Source organism: Onychostruthus taczanowskii, unplaced genomic scaffold (genome assembly GCF_017590055.1).
Source record: "Onychostruthus taczanowskii isolate IOZ18803 unplaced genomic scaffold, ASM1759005v1 scaffold12, whole genome shotgun sequence".
Classification (NCBI taxonomy): domain Eukaryota; kingdom Metazoa; phylum Chordata; class Aves; order Passeriformes; family Passeridae; genus Onychostruthus; species Onychostruthus taczanowskii.
Window position 1 is genome coordinate 1,657,925 of NW_024498351.1, and position 15,374 is coordinate 1,673,298.

A 15,374-nucleotide genomic window follows, 5' to 3' on the forward strand; every position below is an offset into this window, starting at 1 on the left:
ATGAAAACAAAACAATGCTCATTACATCTGCTTTTGAGTGGTGCTGAAAAACTGAGACACGGCATGATGCTACTCAAGGATGCCACTATTTTCTACTCAAAGATGATAAAACAATGTCTGACAGTGTGACTGCAGCCTACTGGATAACACAGTAACCTTTGGTGAGGAGTCCAAATACAGTTATTTGCCTAACCTGAGTTAGAAATAGGATCACCATTTAAATGCATTTCAGTGTCTAGTGGGATAAGCTATTTCACTAAACAGTTTCACTAAAATTTCACTAAGCTGTTTTACTAAACAGTTACTAAATGGCACAACAGACTCCTCTCAATACAAAGCCCTTGACACATTACACAAGTGTTTATTGCTTCTGCTTACAAGCCAAAGATCAAAACATATCTTAAGCTAAACAGATCACGACATGAAAAAGTGAGAGGCAAGCCATGAAAGTCATATGGACAAAGCACTGACACCAGGAACCAAAGACTACAGCTTTGGTTAGTTGAGTTTCTTCATACGTGCTTAATCACTGAATTTAACCAGTGAAAGTGCTGTGTAGCCCTTTATGAACTAATAGCCAGGAATAATTTAGATGAATACTAATTATGATGTATTTATGGAAAACCATAGAATCATGGCATGGCTGATGTTGGAAGAGACCTTAAAGATTATCTATTTCCAACCTTCTTGGCTGTGGGCAGGGACATGTTCCACTGCAACACATTACTCAAAGCCCCCACCAACCTGGCCTTGAGCACTTCCAGGGATGGAGCATCCACAGCTTCTCCAGGCAACCTGTTCCAGTGCCTCATCACCCCCACAGTAAAGAATTTCTTCCTTATATCCCATCTAAATCTACACTCAGTTTAAAGCCATTGCCCCTATTCCTAGCACTATATGATTTTGGAAACTGTCCCTCTCAAGCTCTCTTATAGCCCCCCTTTGGGTACTGGAAAGTTGCTCAAAGGTCTCCCCAGAAACTCCTCTTCTCCAGGAAGAAAAAAATCAAACTCTCTCAATCTGTTTTCACAGGAGAGGTGTTACAGTCCTCTGGTCATCTTCATGGCCTCATTTGGGCTCACTCCAATAGGTCCACGTCATGTACCCCAATTAGCACTCCCACCTGGTAATTTGTTGTAATTAAACAAAATTTGTCATGTGCAAGTACCTGCAATACATTCATAGGGTATCAACATCCTCACTGCTTAAGACTCAAGCAGATTTAAACAAACACTGAGATGGATTTACTCATAAACCAGTCAACTAAATAAATTCCAGGATTTGCATACATTACCTGAAGTTATTAAACAATGAAGGCTGATCCAAAAAGTCAGCAGACATGTAGTGCCAACATATGCTAAAGAAAACAAAAGACAGAAAAGCTTGACAAATTATTTAGGAAAGTCCCATTGGGATAATCTCTGTAAGAGAAACAAGTATTCACATGGGCTCAAGTCTCTTTTTGAGTTAGCATTCTTTTACACTTGCTCATGGTATAGAAAACACTTGTCCTTATAGCATTAGTGAAAACTTTGCCCGGGTTTGCTTCCTGAAACACAACAGCACAAACGTAGCAGCCACAGGTAAAGACTTACAAACTGCTTTTGTACTTTTCTGATACCAGCCACAAAAAGATGCCCCCAGTCAAATGAAATGTACTCTCTCATTGTGGGGCTACAGTTATACAATTCTGAGTAAATCAGAAAACCATCAATAGTCCTTTCATTAAAAATGAAACTCTGGTTCTATTTTTTTAAAATAAGATGTACATGTAAATGTACATTTAGTTTAAAATCTGACTTAGAAGATCAAAATGCCTGAATCCTGGAGTACCACCAAATCTTACCTAGATTACTTTTTAGTCACTGCAAATCAGGATAGAAATTGCCAGCTAGTGGAAAGCAGATTAAATGCTAATGTAGTCTAGAAACTTTGAAACTTAAAACTGGATTAGTGGAGAAGCACTTTTAAGCCTAAAGAAAAGATGTTTAACTAACACAGAAAAAAGTGTTTGATACACAGAAAAAGTGGTTGATACTCATTCTGTTGTGCTTTAGCCAGCAGGATGCTTCTCCCAGGGAATCTGAAGAGGGAAAGCATCTTGTGCTAGGCTTCACTTCAGTGAACAAGGTTGCATGGTCAGCTGGGCAGCTTCTTAGGTCTCCTTGGCTGGTACAGTATTTTATGCCTCATTTGAACCAAACCAAATCTTTTCCCTTCTCTCTCAATCAGCCTTCCACCCAATGCCTTTGCCTGGCAGACACATACAGGCACCATTTTCAAAATCAGCCAGTGATGCTGCTTACAACAGCATCAGGCTTCTTTCTGCAGATGGCTTTTAATTTTAGTCCAAATGCAACTACGAAGTCTATGTTGGTTAACAGCAGCAGAAAGAAATTCGTCCAAGTATCTGGGAAACACAGGTATTCTTTCAGAGAACTGCCAAATCAGACACTTTAAAAAAGTATCAACAAACAACATAAGCCAATAAGTAGTACTGGATCAAACAGAAATGCTACAGCTCTATTAAAATCATTAAAATTAACAACTTGGACTTAATAACCTCTAACTGCATTACAATGTCGCAACAGGCTTGTAAAATAAACAGCTGGAAAATCTGATCTAACTATCCATATAACTAATATATGGATATTTCCTTGACGCTGCCTGCAGCCTAAAGCACCTTCCAGAGGTACAAACCTCTTTCTTTATCTTATAGAAAAAGCCAAGTCACCAGGGAAAGGCATATGGCCAAAAACTGAAGGGTCAGCAGTTTGGAGGCCAACCAGGGTGGGAGTAGGCTTAGGGTTTCCAGGCTACTGGGTACTCTGGTAAGGCAACAAAGCCCTCTACTCAACTCTCTAAAAGAGAGGATTTGAAAGCTGGGTGGCAAAATCCTGGTTTCCATTATAAACTCTGCATTGAAGCAGCTTTTCGTCCCAGAAATTCATTGTCCAACTGCACAAAGGAACATAAAACATTACTAGGAGCAGGTGCTGCAGTTTGGAGGTGGTTCATCTGTTCTAGAACCACTGCTCACCCAGTCCTGTGAGAGTGTGTCACACTGAAGAAAAAGCTTACTGCTCACCTTAGGCAACAGAAATGAAGAAATATTTCAGCAGAGCAGACCTCACCAGGATACGCACTACCATTAACTGATAAAGATAAGGCATCATTATTAAAGCCCTCATATTACTGTCTGTTCTGAACTGGCTTCTGTTCACTTGGGCAAAATAAATCTAAATATATGACTTACAAATGGGTCATGCTAGATGCTCTTTGCCAGTAAGTATAACACAAATTCAGAGGAAGCTGGGATAGAGAAGATGGGCTAATTTAATGTAAAACAAAAGCTCTGCTCATCATTTAGTTCGAACTGTGTGGGTTCAAGGTGCCAGGCGTTGCTTTTGAGACTCAGTAAAAAGAAGTGGCTTTCAGAAGGATTTGGACAATTTTCTTCCCTTTTTCAACAACTTCTGCTTTATTGCCCCACACAATGATATCATCAATGTACTGCAGGTGTTCCAAAGCTTTATCCCACTCCAGTGCAGTCTGGGTAAGTCCATGGCAGATAATAGAGCTGTATTTCTACTGCTGGGGCAGTGGATTTCAGGTGTACTGCATGCCCCTCCAAGTGAAAGCAGACTGTAGCCTGCATTCTGCTGTCAAAGGGATTGAGAAAAATGCATTAACAAGTATACAAAATTATGTGTACAAGCACACACTGTCCTGATATTGTTTGAATATATACTCGGTCCGTTATGTATTCAGAATCAATGACAAAAATGTAAATGTTGAAGTGTTGAAGCTGGACACAAGTCCTTAGCATTGCCACTGAAATGCCTGGAGGGCTTTCAGAGCTTGATTCAAGAAGCTGACAGTCATTTCCACTATGAATAAACAGGTAACAGAAGACACCAGAGAAGCTGCATGTTTAACTCCCTCCAGCACTTAAATTCACAATCAAAAATGCCAAGATTTTTCTGAAGTTTCTGTTTGCAAATGCTAAATATCACTGATCTCACTGAATCTGGAATACTGAAACCTGCAAAAAGGAATCCTATAAATACTGTTTAACTTGAGAAAAACAATCATGCCTAAGAAGAACCAAAAAGGCAGCCCTTTCCAGGCTAAAGCTCCTCAAAGTGTCCAGGCACTCATGTTATAAATAAGAAGCTTGACTAGGCCAATATTCAAGCAGCAATCAATTTATTAATTAATATGGTAAAGTATAAGCAATACAGTGCTGGCTACAGCAGGGGAAGTTTTCCCTCCAACTGCACAACGGTAGTTGGGGCTTACAGGTATTTATAGGGGTACTCATACGCTTTCTCAGCAGTTTCTATTCCAAATTTTTACGTCACAATTCTATAACTATTGTGATTTAGTTTTTCTGAGGATGTATCTCAGAAAGGAGTATCCCCAGATGGGGGGGTCCAGCTTCTGAAAGAAGAAAGAAGTCTCCCAGCTGGTGAGGTCCAGATTCCAGATGCAGGTTCACCTTTTAATTGCGAGGACTATAAATCTCATAACAGTGATGTCCAGCTTCCCCTGGTCGAAACGATCAATCCTTGAGTTGATGTTCATCTTCCTTTCTCAAGCTGTTTTTCAATATTTTGTTAAGGCATCTAGATAAGCACTTTTCTTTTTTATATATTCTAAAGCTATAGTTTCAAAGATCTTTACTACAAGCAATATTCTAAAATTATACTTCAAAAGGTTATTATTGCAAAACTCTTTTTAGCTAGAAGCAGAAAGTTCCTGTCAAACAGCAATATCCTTAAATTGTTCAACTTAAGACTTATACAGGTCCAGCTTGTATCAACTTAAGACTTATACAGGTTAATTGCAAACAAAGAATAGGTTCGAAGGCCTTCTTCTATGCTTTACTTCCTCAGTTATTTATTAGAATTGTCTTTATAATTGCCCTACGGTCAGTTTCCACACATATCACAATACAGATACACACGTTGCCTGTATGTACCTGACACGAAACACAGCTTTATATTTCACACTCAGAAGCCTGGCTCTGCTCAGCTGCTGAGGTGCAGAACCAGCACAGAGAGGCGGCAGTTCCAACCCAGGGACAGTTTTGAAGGCACCATGGAAGCTGGATTCCTCTTGGTGATGTTGGGGAGCACAGTCTGTCTGCACCTAGACTGCCACAAAGTGGTGAGCAGGAAGGAGAAGGCAGAGAGGCAAACAGCATGTTTTGTTTACAGCAATGCTGCTGCAAGGTGATGCTATGTGGTATGATCTTATGGGAAATCATACATAGAGCTCTTTGAACCATGAGAAAGAAGCTGCTAATTAGTTCCCTGGTAATTGGCCATGCAGTGTCCTTGCATGAGGACTATGTGAATACACTGGACATCGTCTTCTTAAAACAAGAGACACGAGCATCATGTGATGGCAACTTAATGAGATGGGCTTCAAACTAGACCTAAACAAGCTGGACAAGAAAAATAAATGGCTTCTTGTTTAGAAGCCATTGAGAAGGCAAGATAGTTGCAATCATCTGTGCTACTCATACAAAAGTTTAGGAGCCTGGGATTTAAAGGGAAAGAACTTGAAGACATAATATCCTTGCATACTAACCTGGACCCTCGAATATTTTAGGACCATCACTTAGGATCACTGGTATTTGAAAAGACATGTCAGAAATGAGCTGTATCTCCAGAAGTATATGGACATTGCATATCAATAACAGGCATTCTTTGAAGTGGCAAGAGACATAGACGCTAAATAGCTCTGGGTGAGAGATCGAAGTGGGAAGAAAGCACACTGGGATGTGAGGAGGCAGGGCTGCAGAGCACAGCTGCTGAAGAGCAGCCAGATGAAGCCCTTCCAGGAGCAACCTACAACCAGGGCAGGGCCTCTGATCACTCATACCTGTCCTAGAAAAGCAGGACAGTGGGGACCCACAAGCTCTGCCAAGGTTCTTAGCCATGCCTGTGTGGCTCCCACTTAGTAGGTGCTTTCAGCCACAGGCTGCTTGTGTTAGTGTCTTCTGCAGGTGAAAACACAAAGCTGCCTACAGGCCATGCATTGAAGAGCTGGACTTGATGACTCTTGTGGGTCCACTCCAGCTCAGAATATTCTGTGATTCTGAATTTAAATTAATTGTACAAAACAGTTTGTGCGAGCAGGGCTTGAAGAGACAGCAAGACCGAATGCAGATGGTGATGTGAAATGCCAGGCATTGATACTGGGGATGGCCCTGCCCCAGAGCAGAATGTCCGTCCCTGCACTCCTTCCCATCCCAGGGGTCTTCAGACCCCGTATTTCATTGCTGTTATTCACTTCTGGGTGAATGATATTAACGTTTGTATCCAAATGTAAATACCTCCCACCGACACAGGAGCCAAACATAAACACGATGATTATACAGTGTCTGGGACACAGCCCTAGTAACAGAGATAAAAATCAACACATCCAGGGAACAAGAGAGAAAAGGCAGTGCAAGAGTGAGTCAGCAAATGTGAGCAATATGTTAGTCAGGCAAGCATTTCTGAATGCACCACCAGGCTGCTCACACTGCAAAGTCACAGCCCTGGTAATCTGGAAGACCATCCTGGTGTGAGGGTCCCTACCCTTCTGCAGGGGGACCTCTAAATTTTCATACTGGTTTTGGGGAGGTTTTCATGTAGATTTTTCCCAGTGCCCCCACCCTCCCTCCATCCTTAAGCCGGAGAAAGGAAAAAATCTGTGCCATGTTTAGAAAGACAGAGATGCGAGCATGGAAATCTGGTAAAGCAGAGGAGGCTAGCTGTGCTGCTGTGTCAGGTGTCACAATGAAGGCTGCAGGTTTCCAGGATTAGCCTGGTCACTTTGCAGGCCATGAAATGCTCCACCGAGCCTGTTTAGCCTGTGGTTTGGCTCTTCCTCCTGCCAGCCTGCTTTTTCTGCAAAAGAAGTGACTGAGTGCCTCAGAGTACTGCTGTGACATGTCCCCATCAGTGCTGAACCTGTGCAACAGCCACAGGGAATGGGACTGCACCACTCCTCTCTGGGGCCACACGCATCACAACCCACTGCACAGAGTCCATCCAAGGGACACAGCTACAGAAAGCAGTGAGGGGGAAGAAAAAGCAGGCACAAAGCCAGGAAGTTTTACAGAAGTCACTGGATTTCACGTCATCAGCAAACTTATTTGCAGTTTTTCTGATCTAAATCCTGTTCCGCCACTTTGAAAATGCGGGCTCTAATTAACTCACATGCTTATATACTCTGGTGCCTCAAGGATACTTGCTTTTGTAAATGATATTTATAAAGCAAGAGCTATTTAATACCTGCTTAACATATATCTATAACCTTCAGGATGTCTCCTATGAGTCAACACAGCCTGACTTAAAATGACATATTTCCCCTTTCTGTTCTGTGAGGCTTTCTGCAGTGTACAGCCACCACCCCACAGCACAGCAGAAGGCAGCCTAAGCCATTGCTCATATTAACTCATTCAACACTGGGTAGTTTTATGCTGGAGGAGGAGCACTTGCACAGAGAAGATTGCATTTAAGTCTGTATCTGGGAAAAAAGCCTTTTTCAGTTTAGTGTTCATGCTTTCTAGTGATCTCACATATTTAATCATTTACTCTACAGCCAGATCCTGCATTTAAAACTCTTCATCGTTATTTCTCCAGGAAGCCTGTGGGACGGTGGCTTAGTCGACTTCAGCAGCACTCAGATTTCTGTCTGCTCCAAAGCTACAGGTAATGGTAGAGCCATCTCATTACTCATCCAAAAAAATGTACATCCTCTTCCCATTCCCATCACAGATATGTTGGATGAATCCCAGGCCCCAATTTTAATAATGAAGGTCCTTGACAGTCTCTAGCTCTCCAGATGGGTGCCTTTCCCACTCTTTGAATGAAGCAGGTTGAGCAGGATAGTCTATGAGCCACACCACAGGGCATTATCACAGCAGACCGTGGGATCCAGTTAGAGAGGGGAGTTTGCTCAGTTCACAACTTAAGAGTGTTTATCCCCGCTCACACAGCCATAAGGAAACAGCTCAGACTGCATGGGTGCAACATTTGGGCACAGAAGCACCTGAGCATAGATGCCACCACGGGTACTACCTAGGACACATCACCTCCATGCCGTGCTTCCTCCAGAACTGCTTTCAGGACAGCTACACAGGCAGCCTCCAGGCAAGGCAGCTGGAGCAGTGTGGTAGTTTACTGCCTCTGCTGGTCCCTTCCACTCTGCCGCAGGAGGAGTCACGAAATGCAGCTCCGTTTACCCAGCTGTGGCAGCGCTTCCACGTGTGCAGCATGGGGCCAAAGTTCAGCCCTGGGAAACTACTCCACTGCCAGCAAACTCAAGGCATCCCACCCTGATATCATCCCATTGTGCAACCTGGCTGACTGTGAGGCTGTCCCTGCTGCCTCACAGACTGGCTGACATTCAAGAGGGAGAATTTGATCCAGCATCCAGGAAAAATGCATGATGGTACCAAGTTTATGTCTGTATATGCAATGGGAGACTCTCCAAAGTTTTGGGAACGAAAGTCTTGCTTTCTTTTAATGTCACATAGGACTTTGGAGGTTAGATGAGAGACCTTTGCTGAAAGGCAGTGGAAATGGTCGTTTTCATTTGGGAAGACTTCCAGCTGCAATGGCTTCAGGCAGCTCTCAGAGCAGCCCTTGTGGCTGTGTGGATCCACAACTTTCAAGACAGCCTTCCTGTTCTTAGAAATGCTACATTATAGATGCTTTTCTGTCATTAAAGCATCTAACTCACCAGGAATGTGACTGTGGGATTCAGTCTTGATCTTAGCAAAGTGAAAAAGGAATCTTAAAATACCGTAACTGTTCATGGTAATACAGTGAACACGAGTGTCCCTCTTTCAAGATGTACAGCTATTTTACAACACAAGAACTACCTGAAACTCCATCAAGTAAAGACTCATTCTTGAAAATTTAAACAAGGAAAGTGGGCTAAAGATGTCTGAAGCCAAATTCATATCCCCTGTAAACAGATACAACACTATCTAGTTTAATGGAAAGCAGTCTAACTCTGACAGAAATAAATAGTAACTATGGTCATCAGGACACAGCCTGTAAAGACAAAATGCCAGACCACAATCATAAAAGCATAGGCAAGATACCTGTGGACTGTCACAAACGTCCCTCAATCCTATAATCCATTTTATTGAAAGCAATGAAAACTGGTCACAGTCCTTGCAACAGTTCATTGAGGCACAGCAAAGGACCACCCTCAGTATCTTACACACTTAGCATGCCTACCCCAGAGCCACCAGAATTCATATGGCACCCTAAGATCTGAAGTCACAAGAACTGCTAAGCCAAGAACATTTGGAAAGCCTGAGGTCAAAATCTGCTTTCCCAGCTTTAATGCTGATACACGATCAATGCAACAGATCCTGTTTTGTTACCCTCATCCAGTTTTCCTCTCCATCAATGGCATGCCACTACAGAAAGCAGAGGAAGGAGCTCTGCTTATTCACCCCACAATAAAAAGCTGTGGTAGCTCTTCCAGTTATGATTTCTCTCTAATCTCTGGATTGCCCATATTATCAGTCTGGTGTATTTTTTTCTAAATGTAGGCACAACTTCTTTTCTCTTCATTTTCTCCTAACATCTTTTCCAATTATTCCATTTACAGTAATGACCATTTCAAAATATGTGAATTGTCATAATTGTTTTACATACCAGATGCTACATTACATTTAGCCAACACACATAAACTTAGGAACCAAATCTTATACACTGAAGCCAACTGCCATTTTACCATGGACTGACTTCAGAATTTTTCCACTTAGTGACTAGGAAGTGGCTTTTAAAAGAGAGGGCTCTTTTATACCAGTATACGATGGGGCTGTGGAAAGGCACAAGCAAGCACTCTTCCTCGGTTATTACTGCCTTATTCCAGAAACCAAGTCATTTCATCAGAAGATGGCAGTGGGACTACCCTGATGCAGTGCTTTTTACATTCAGCCAGAGACAGCTCAAGGCCAGGCCTGTGCTGCCCAGCCCCACCAGCCCAAACCCAAAATATGTCCCAGCTGTTTTCCATCGTGCAGGGTGTTCTGCAGAAACATCCAGGGCTTCCCCAGCCACCTGTACTGCTAACTTAACTTCCTAAAGGGGAAAAAGATATACACAAAATGAAAGAGGAATGGGAAAGGGTGGGAGAAAGTAAAAACCAAATAGATACCTGAAAAAAGAGAAAAAATGCATTGTGGGGGAGAAGAAGGAAGAAGGATCAGGAGAAATAACCATGGTCTAGTTTGCTCCCTGAGTCTCTACATTTGGTAAGAGAGGGAGCGGTTTTACAATAAAACTTCTTCCCTCAGCTGCCCACTTCCTGATGACTCAGACACCTCACACAGCAGACATCTGTGGTCAGGCAAATGCCATCACCAGTGCCTGCAAGGTGCTCCTAGGACCTGACTGAGTGAACAGTAATATAAACTGTCTGTAATCATCAAATACCAGAATCTCGGACATTAAACAAAACATCCCGGGCAAACATCCCGAGCAGGACAAAAGACATCAAAATGTCTTTTGTCAAAAGACATCATGTGTGGAAGGATCTGGGAAGCACATCCACTGTAATGACCATCTTGATGCAGGGGCACTATTACACATGGACCACCTCTCACCCTCTCACAAACATCAGGGGACTGGTTTTCAGATTCTTTCTTTCAGCAAAATGTTTTCCTCTATTTCCTAACAAGTGTGAGCATCCTGGCTACAACAGCCTTGAGACAGTCGGGCTCCAAGAGTTACAATAGGAATAGCTGCTGTTGATCCTATCTTTCAAACAAAATTTTGAAATTTGTCCATGATCTAAGCACTGATATAGGAGAGGAGCTCTTGGAAAATGCTGGAAAGCTTATGTGAATTTCTTAAGACTGAAATTTACATTTCAATCCTGATATTGGAAGTTTGTGAACAAGGACACTGAAGATTCCTTTCAGTGCTATAACATTACTTTTCTTCATGGTCTTAGGTTGTTTGGAGCCATTCTCTCCTCAGTGGAACAGAAGCAAAACTCCCCACTGGGTCACAGAGATGGTGGCAATGTAGCGGCACAGATCTGGCTGTCACAGTTCAAGCAATAATTTACCTGAACTTTTAAAAAAATAGTGAGTTTTGTCTGCTTGGGGTACTAGTCTTAAACTAAACCTAAAGTTAGGGGCAAGACAAGAGTTTTTCATTGCGTCTATGGGCACTGCCTTGCACAGAAGGAATCTTGCCTAGCATGAGTCTCCCAAGCAAGATTTTAAAAAAAAATTATTTAACTCCACAGTATTTACAGAGTTCTAAACCAACAAATAATGGCGTAACAAAATAATCTGATCATCTGTGTACACTGCCATTTCAAGAGGCAACGTCACTCCCAGACAGTTGTTTTGTGACCAAAAATAGTATTTTCTTTATCAGACATGCGATCAAAATAAGATATTTAAGCACACAGGAGCAGTCAGGTCAGATCAAAGGTTGAATTAGGCAGTATCCTGTTTCAGACAGTGCCAACAGCAGTATTTTATGAAAGCCTATAATGGGGAAATGCCCTCACAAAATAATGTATAGAAAACATTATGCATCCTGAAATACTTCTGCCTGCTAAACAACCTGTTTCATCGTGACTCTGAAATGAATGCTGCACACTCTCATCAGGAGTTCCACTTAGCACATCCTCACAGCTTCTGCTTTTACCCAGGAAAGGCAGTGAAACCACCCATGGGTTTGGCTGGGTTTGGGCTGGATGCTCATGACCATGGAAGATGCCACGGAACAGGATGGATCCTTGTCCACAGCCAGGACCGGGGCTGAGGTGCAACAGGGTCCAGGGCAGCAGCAGCCCCAGATCTACTGCGACAGCGGAGCAAAAGCCCTTGTGAAAGTCAAGGTAGACAAGAGCATCCAGACATCCATGGGGTGGACAAAACAGCTTGGAGTTTTCTGCATGGCTGTCAAGCCAAGGTGAGTAAGGAAACAAGAAGGAATTGAAATGCAATAATTTCCTGCTAATAACTAACGTTTCTTTTGCTTGTGACCTGCAAAGACATAGGAAAGGAGTTGGACAGCCAGCTCCACCAGGGAGAACAAAAAAGAAGAAAAGCCATGGCTTTCAGCTGCCTGGAGATGATGTATGCTGGCAACAACAAAATTCCCAATTATGTTTACAGAGGACCCGCATTCAGAAGAATCACATCAGGGGACCTAGAGGGTAAATTCCTAATTAAAGCTAAAAAGAAAATTACATAAGGAAAAAGACAGACTTTGTAAACATTTGTTCATAAACTGTATGGCACAGTGCAACAATTTTGGCATCCCACTTTTGTTCACACTTAGGGGATTTTAGTGCTATCTTAAGTAGCTCTTAATGGCTCCAAATAACTTTAAAAAAAAAAAAAATAACTGAAACCCGGGACATCTTATTAGTCAAAAGATAAGAGTCCTCTTTTTTCAAAAATTAACTTGGCCCATTGTTTCTTCCCCTTAAAACATTAATTGGCACCCCCTGGGATTGCTCTTTCCAGGTGTATTTATACTACTTATGACTCAAGACATATAGAGCAGACATTTGGCCTTAATTACACTCTTGACTGACCTCAAGTTTTCTGTTCAGGGGTAACTGAGGCCATCAGATATCAAAATCAACACATTCAATCTGATGAGCTCACAACCCGGATGACATCCAATTCATTTTTTACTCAGTTTGCAGACATCACATACCAAAATTAATTACCAACAAATTTAAAAAATTCTATTTAAAAGTTATCATCAGATGTTGAAAAGTCTGAAGTTTTATTGGACTATTTGAAGGACATTCCTTTCATAAATTTGCAATTAAAAGTGGTCTGGAATTTTGCAGTTTAATCCTATGACAAACTGTCTTGCCTCTAATATTACAGCAGTTCTTCTCAGTCTTCAGTTACCACATCCTTGGCAAAAATAAAGTATTCTTTGCTGCTAGTACAAGTGTAGAAGTGCACAGCAATGGTGTAAGACCATTATGTTTCCTGTACTGCTTTATCATAGTTATATAAAGGTCTTACCACTTCAGGATCACCTTTGCGACATGGCAGAAAACCAACTTTGAATATGTCCAGAAAGGAATTGTTCTCTATTTCACAGCAGAGGAACTAAGGCACAAAAAGAAATTTTCAGAGATGACACAGGTCCTTGATTTCCATTGAAATGATGGGACTCAGGCACCTGACTGATACCCACCTTCTAAAAAGTGGCTATGGCTGCCTTCAGTTTGAAGTCAGGCTCTCCATATACTCAGAGATATCATTCCCTGTACGCCACGCACCACATAAACCACTGCCTGTGCTCTGCAAGGTCCCAACTCCCCCAACTTGACCGCCTCTTCTTTCCCACTCTGAATACCAGCTCCTCCCACAGGAGGTCAAGGACTCTGCTCAGCAGATGCAAGCTCTGCCCATCATTTCATGGCATGTCTGATCTGTGGGACCAGAGTCCCTTCTCCAGGCAAACTGAGGTCATGTTGCTTTTGGAGTCCTTCCACCTTGCTCCTAGTATGCAAATAAAATTCACACCAAAAAAAGTTTGTGTCCTCACAAAAGTCAACAAGTCTTGCAACTGATGGTTTGCAACAGAGCACACAGTACAAGGCACACCGTGAAGGGCAGTATCAGGTACCATTGCTACTTTGGCTCTGAAAGCAATCATAACATTTGCAAACCTTGCACACAAACTGATAGAATTTTCTCCTTCTATTAGCCTGGGTGCAGCCACAGCCTCGCTGTTTCCTGCTCTGTTGACAGCTTGCGAAATGTTAACCTGGCTGTCCCTGCAGAGCTCCCCATGGGGCTGCACCAGCCTTCCCCAGCGAATCCAGGAAGCCCCAGGAGATGTGATGCTGGGTTGCACACAGGAACAGCACAGCTTGTAGTAGCAGCAGTCTGGGACACTTTGGTGATGGGACAGCATAGCAGAAGACAAAACCCTACCACTCCAACTCAGGGCAAGGCTCAAGTAGGCTGACAAAACTGTTGGTAAGAAAAAATTTACTGGGTATCACTACACAGGTAATGTGGTTACACAAACATCTTACATGTTGGTATAGCCTAAGCCAGTGAAAAATTTATTTTATATTTCAAACTAATTTACAGTTTAAAATAATGTTTTAATCTTTTCTCTTTTCCATTAAAAGAAAAAGCACTTAAATTCTTAACAAAGCTTTCCAAAAAGTGTTTTGGAACGTCCACATTCCTGCATGCCATATTCACTTCTGAAGATGATGGCAAGCTCCTAAACTACTCCTGGCTGCACTCCTTTATTATTCCCAGAAGCATGTGGTGTTTCACAAAGTAGAAGAGAAGTCGCCAGAAGTCTCAAGAGGCTTAAAATCACAGAAGCAACATGATGACTGATATGTTCATACTCTAGGAACAGAGTAAACAAAAGGCCAATGCCTATGTTTCAGTGGTAGGCTGAATCAAGAAGACACTGGTGTTTTTATCTTCAGGATGACATTTTGGTGTCTACCATATTTTAAAATTTTTTCTTCCCCAAACCCACACAGACAGAAAAGGCCTGCAGGATGAAAGAAAGGCAAAGAAATAAGATCCTCTAATCTCTGCCATGCACTGGTGGCTCTGTCAGCTTTATGGCCAGTTTGCACAAGAGAGCAGGAAAAATCCTGTCTGGAGAACTACATGTGGAGGAGGTAGGCTAAATTTTTGGGCCAACTGAATTCTGCTCAAGTAAAACAGTCCCCCTGTTGCAAAGAACCATTCACATCTTCCCTATGAGTCCTTGCTGCAGCACAGAGGAAAGTACACAGTGACTGCAGCATCCCTCTCTACATCCTTCACTTGGCATCTAGCAAGAACTCGGGGCGGAGGGGGGGGGAAGTAATTTACATCAGTTTTTGGCTGCTACGCACATATGCCTGGAGAGGTACGCTCACAGCCTCTCACTCTTGATTTCTGCATGAGGTAAGAGCAGCTTAAGTGGATGAGGAGAGCTTGTTCTGCATTTAGGAAACAAACCTGTCTAGGACGATGATGCTTGTGTGAATTATTAAAAGGCAAGTGCATTTACAAATCCAAATTAGCTGACCCTCTGCCCTTCCACATTTATCTCTAGTTGTGACTCGAAAGAAAATAACAACAAAGGACAAATTTCTCACAGCACAGGCTCCATTTTCTGCCTCTGTCTCATAAAAGTTTTGTTAACAAAAGGCTAAAAAATAACTTCCTGCACAGATGCTTTCTTTCAAATACATAAACAGTTATCCTCATCCAAGGTCCACTAACTTGATTTCAGAATTGAGTTGTCAGATACCAAAAAATTCCCAGCAGTCCTTCTCTCTACTGAATCATTACTTCAGATAATGATAACAAAATCAGCCAGTTTCTGCAG

General features: G+C 42.3%; 1 protein-coding gene across 2 annotated transcripts in view; it reads right to left on the reverse strand.

Annotated features, from left to right (window-relative positions):
• Positions 1–15,374, reverse strand: part of ELOVL6 (ELOVL fatty acid elongase 6) — a 79,890-nt gene that overhangs the window by 59,799 nt on the left and 4,717 nt on the right. The window lies entirely within an intron of this gene.